The sequence below is a fragment of the Tupaia chinensis genome, unplaced genomic scaffold, assembly GCF_000334495.1.
Source record: "Tupaia chinensis unplaced genomic scaffold, TupChi_1.0 Scaffold143886_1, whole genome shotgun sequence".
NCBI lineage: Eukaryota > Metazoa > Chordata > Mammalia > Scandentia > Tupaiidae > Tupaia > Tupaia belangeri.
In genome coordinates, this window is record NW_006203737.1 from 323,418 (window position 1) to 329,436 (window position 6,019).

At 42.3% G+C, this 6,019-nt stretch overlaps 2 pseudogenes; both read left to right on the top strand.

Moving 5' to 3' along the window:
• LOC102481113 (60S ribosomal protein L19 pseudogene) overlaps window positions 1-549 on the top strand; it is a 4,260-nt pseudogene extending 3,711 nt beyond the window's left edge.
• A 1,086-nt stretch (window positions 550-1,635) lies between these two features.
• LOC106733486 (PEST proteolytic signal-containing nuclear protein pseudogene) overlaps window positions 1,636-6,019 on the top strand; it is an 80,713-nt pseudogene continuing 76,329 nt past the window's right edge.

A 6,019-nucleotide genomic window follows, 5' to 3' on the forward strand; every position in this document is an offset into this window, starting at 1 on the left:
CGATGAGACCAATGAAAATGCCAATGCCAACTCCCGTCAGCAGATCCAAAAGCTGATCACAGATGGGCTGACCATCCACAAGCCTGTGATTGTCCATTCCTGTGGCTGATGCTGGAAAAACAGCTTGGCCTGCCGGAAGGGCAGGCGTATGGGCATAAGTAAGCGAAAGGGCACAGCCAGCGCTAGAGTGCCAGAGAAGGTGACCTGGATGAGGAGGATGCGGATGCTGTGCCGGTTGCTCAGAAGATACCATGAATCTAAGAAGATTGACTGCCACATGTATCACAGCCTGTGCCTGAAGGTGAAGGGCAATGTGTTCAAGAACAAGCGGATTCTCATGGAGGACATCCACAGGCTGACGGCAGACAAGGCCCTCAAGAAGCTCCTGGCAGACCATGCTGAGACCTTCAGGGCTAAGGCCAAGAAAGCGGCAAGCGCTGTGAGGAGCGCCTCCAGGCCAAGAGGAAAGAGATCATCAGGACTCTATCCAAGGACAAAGAGCCCAAGAAACAAAGCTCCCCCTCTCTTGTCTGTACACCAGTTCAGTGAAAGATACCATATGCGTTATCATCTACAGATTAATTCTCCGTTTCTGTGCCCCTTAAATGTCTCGCTATCATTATTTTTTAATTTACTATCGGGCACATACACTCATGAGAAAGAGAGAGTGAGAAAGCAAGCTGCTAGGTTCGGGATTGAACTGCAGTTGGTCATGTGGGAATCCAGTACCTTAACCACCATACCACCTGCTGGTCTCCCAAATCAGTTTTTCCCCCCTATGGTTAATATACTTTTTAACTCATTTTTTAAAAAATCTAGACTCAGACTAAACGTTCTTTGCAAAAATTAACTCCAATGGATCACACACCTCAATGGAGAGTGTCAAATTGCAGAACTCCTAGAAAGTAACATGGGAGGTAATACAGGTGACTATGTGTGCGTGTGCGTGTGCATGTGTGTGAGAGATAAGTTCAGCTAGGACACACCAATGGCATGATCTATGAAAGAGATCATTCCTAAGCTGTGCTTCATTAAAATAAATATGTTTTGCTTTGCTAAAGATGTTGAAGAGAATAAGAAAAGGAAAAGGTAAAGTCTTACTCTGGGAGAAAATATGTACACAGGCATATCTGGTGAAGGCCTGTTATCCAAAATATACAAAAAACTCTTAAAATTCAGCTAAAAAACCCAAACAATCCCCTGACAACAACCACAACAAATGGGCCAAAGAACTTAACAGATTCCTCATCAGAGGATACATACAGAAGGCAAAGAAGCATATGAAAAGATGTTCCCCACCACATATTATGGGGAAGTACCCACGGAACAACACCGAGATACCACTATACACTATTAGAATGGCCAAAGTCAAGACTTGGACAACAGATGAGATGAGGATGCGGAACAACGGGAACACTCCTTCATTTCTGGTGGTTTTACAAAATGGCACAGCCACTTTGAAAGACAGTTTGGCTGTGTCTTACGAAACTCAAGATACTTTTACCATACGTTCCAGCAAGCATGCTCCTTGGTATTCGCCCAAATGATTTAAAAACTTATGTCCACCCACAATCCTGCACCTGAATGTTTATAGCAGCTTTTTTCATAAATTGCCCAAACTTGGAAGCAACCAAGATGGCCTTCAGCAGGTGAGTGGGTAAGTAAACTGTGTTATACCCAGACAATAGAGTATCATTCAGCTCCCCCTCCTCCCCAAAAAAGTGAACTGTCAAGCCATGAACAGACACAGAGGAAGCTTAAATATACATTACTACGTGGCACATATACAAGGTGAATTACTATTCAGCCATTAAAAAAAAAAAAAAGGAGACCCTGACATTTGATACAAAGTGGACGAATATGGAAGATTTACTGGTAAGCAAAGCAAGCCAGACTATGAGAGAGAGGCATGCTATGTCCCACGCAATATACGCTGAATGTCTGCCCTCTGTCCCAGAAACGGAAAGATTGGAAGGTACAAAAGCAGGGAGAGCAACTGTGGATAATAGGGGAAGTATGGGAGGAGGATAGGCAATGCAGGATAGTGAGAGGGAATCAAGGGGTAAAAGAAAGAAGCAAAATAGTTATGGACACAAAACTGGAAAATTATCCGCTGATGATAACGTGTATGGTAATAACTTTGACTGGACCACTATACAGCGTATTCACTCTGGGAAAGCTCATTTTGTTGTGTTGTAATGATATACAACGATTAAATGTAAAAAAAAAAAAAACCAGTAATAATAAAAAGGAGCCATTCTGAGAAGGCTACATGCAAGGATATGACATTTTGTAAAAGGCAAAACTATTGAGACAAAACAAACAAACAAACAAACAAACAAAAACAAGCTGCCAGGTCTGGGACTCAAACTGTGGTTGGCCATGTGGGAGTCCAGCACCCCAACCACCATGCCACCCACTGACCCCAAACCAGTGTAAATTATTTACCAGTAACTTGTAATGCTCCCTCTTCTGTCCTTTTAGTTATATAAGCCAGCTTTCTCAGTTGCCATTTTGATGAGCATGTGTCTGAGAAAATAGAATTGTGCTCACAGGGATCAGCAGATAGCATAATGGCTATGTCGCTGGACTCCCAATTAGTTAACCGTGATTCGAGTCCTGGACCCTGTGACTTAAAACTCATGCTGGGTAAGTGTGTGTGCATGTCCAAGATCCCAAGGGGAGAATAGGAGAGAAGGGACTATGGCGTGGCCATACCCCCTGGGGGCTGATTTCTCACTTTCTGTCTCTCTGTCTCTCTGGCGAGCACACGTGCCCTATAATAGAAACCTTTCTTAAAAAAAAAAAAAAGAGAGAATTGTGCTTATCTGGGTGATTCATCCTAAGTGCTGGCTAAAAACAAAAAACAAACAAAAAAACAACAGAAAACAAACAAAATAAAACCTTTTATTTCTCTTATTATGTCTCAACATTCTTTTTGGATCAACAGAGGTGTCCTAAGAGCCTCAAACAGTCTGACACATGCTACATTCAGTCCATATTTCTGAGTGAACGAAAGGATGAATGAATGCATCACTACCAATGGCATATCCCCTTGGCGCCAGGTTTCCTGGGTTTAAAGCTGTCTAAATCTACATTTAAATTGAGCAATCAGATGATGAAGGGAAATAGTCTTTCTGGAATTTTCTAAGAACACTAAGTACTATCAGAGATCGCAGGGGCTGGCACTTGGAGGAGACATCTACCTTATCAGAGTTTTAAAGTACAGTTGTGCCTGGATATCTACTGGGGGTTCATTTCAGGAACCCCTGTGGATACCCAAATCCCCGGATTCTCAAGTCTTATATAAAATGGGATAGTATTTGCACATATGCACATTCTTCATAGGCTTTCAATCATCTCTTGACTACTATAGCTAACACAATGCAAATGCTATGTAAATATCTGTTACATTGTATTGTTTAGGATGTAATAACAAGAAAAAAATCTGTGCATGTTCAGTACAGACACAACCATTTTTTTCTCTGAATATTTTATTTAATTATTTACTTATTTTTAAGAGAGACTCTTCTGTAAGGCACATGTACTCGCCAGAGAGACAGACACAAAGACAAAAAAGCAAGAAATCACCCTCCAGGGGGCATGGCCATGCAGCAATCCCTTCTCCTCTCAGGATTTTGGGCATGCATGTGCATACATCTGCTGTGAGTTTAAGCTGTCGGGTCTGGGACTTGAACTGCGTTTGACTACGTGGGAGTCCTAGCAACTTAACTGTTACGCCATCTGCTGTTCCCTTTGTGAATATTTTCAATTTGGTTGGATTCACTTTGGTTGAATCTGCAGATGCATAAGTTACAGGTATGTAGGGCCTACCATATTCCAAACTCTTCTGTTTTGGGAAAAGATGCCTGATAAAACATGTCCACGAGGAAGAGAAGCGTGTGCTTGGTATTAAATGTAAGAAAGACAAGCCTATGCTGACTCAATCAATGGCAGGAAGTTCCCGAACACAAACCACACAGCAGAGTCACTCTTTCTTGTGTCAAAGGACCAGTCTTTTGAAGCTCTTATCAGTCGGTCCTTGGCTAGCAGCAAATTCCAGCCTGGGTGTAACCTCCTGGGCTTCTGGGTTACCTCCCTTCAGGCCAGGACAATTCTTGGTGTGGGAGGTGAGTGTGAGCTTCCAGCAGCCACATTCATGGCGCAGGCTGGTTGTAAAGGGTTCCAGAGTCTGCAACCTTATGCCTTTCTTTAGCTTCTGGAAATACCAGTTTACAGTTCATTTGTATTTATCTTATCCTTAATTATAAGAGTATTTGTATTCATGCAGAAGGAGAAAAGACGTATTGTTGAAAGTTGGGTTAGGGGAGGGGAGGCCTGAAGAGCTGGGAAAAGGGCGACTGAACCGCAGTGAAGGTACAAGCGGAAAGGGGATTTAAAAGTTGAGATGCTGGAAAAGTCAACGGGAAAGAAGGTCCTGGGTCTGGCCTGGGCAGAGTCCCTGTTTCTGGCTTGCAAAGGGAATAAACTAGTGATACAATGGCTCCGATTTATTCCGTCTATGGCAGCTCTTGGAGACAAGAACTCCCAAGCTGAAGGTAGGTTAAAACAGTCCCTGTAGGGGACCAGCAGGTGGCTTGGTGGTTAAGGGTGCTGGACTCCAATGTGGCCGACTGCGGTTCAAGTCCTGGACCTGACAGCTTTCTCTCTCTCTCACTCTATCCCTCTCTGGTGAAACTGAAATAAATAAATGAATGAAAAAATAAAGTTAAATAAAATAATTTAAACAAACAAACAAACAAACAAAAACCAGTCACTGTATATTCTCTGCTGTGGTCTTCAAATATTCCTACTTGCATAACCTCTATAAAAATTTTATAAAAACTATATGGCCCATAACTTTTTTGTTTTTGGTAAATTTTATTTATTGGGTTGTTGGAAAATTCAAGATTTTTTTTCTGTTTTTCAATGTAAAATCCATTATGACTTTTCCGATGACCCAATATCTTTTTCTTCTATGAGTTAAAAATACAAAAAGAGAGAGACAGACAGACAGACAGGTAGAGACCTCCCTCCCACCAGGATCTTCACACAGTGTTACACCCTCACCCTCAGCTAGCCCCAGGCCATGGGGATGAATTGAATAATATTTATTGTGACAATGAGACCAAGTTAAGCATTTTAGGTAGCCTTGCGTGTTGAGAAGTTTTATTCACATACATAAGTAAATAGGAATGAAAAATGTTTAGTTAAGATAGCACTCAGGACCAGCAGTTAGCATAATGGCTATGTCACTGGACTCCCATTTAGGCGACTGTGGTTTGAGTCCCGGACCTGGTGGCTTAAACTCACACCAGGCACGAGTGAGTGCATGCCCAAGATCCCAAGAGGAGAATAGAGAAGAAGGAATTGCAGTGTGGCCATACCCCCGGGCGGTGATTTCTCGCTTTCTGTCTCTCTGTCTTTCTGGCGAGCGCACGCAACCTCTAGCAAAAGCCTCTCCAAAAAAGAAAAAAAATTAGTATCATTCAATTGAACATTTTTTGAATTATATGCCAAAATTCCATAATATCTATCATAAAAAATATATGTAATTATTTAACAAATGACAACTTGGTCAGAGCCTCCTCTGATTTTGTTAAAAACAGGGCATTAACTGGGGCCAGTAGGTGGCATGGCGGTTGAGGCATTTGACCCCCATATGACTGACCAGGTTAACATCCCCGACCTGACAGCTTACTTTCTCACTACTCCCTTCATGAGCACATGTGCCTTATAGCAAAATTAAAATGTAATAATTAATTAATTAGTTCATTAAAACAACAACAACAACAAAACCCCACAAGGCATTAGAAACTACTTACCTTGGGGATCAGCAGATGGCATAAAGGTTAGGTGACTGGATTCCAACATAACTGACAGTGATTCGAGTCCCAGACTTGGCAATGTAAAGCTTTGTCAGGCACGTGTGAGTGTGTACCCAAAATCCTGAGACCAGAATAGAGGAGAAGGGATTGTGGCATGGCCATCCCCCCTGGGGGGTGATTTCTCGCTTTCT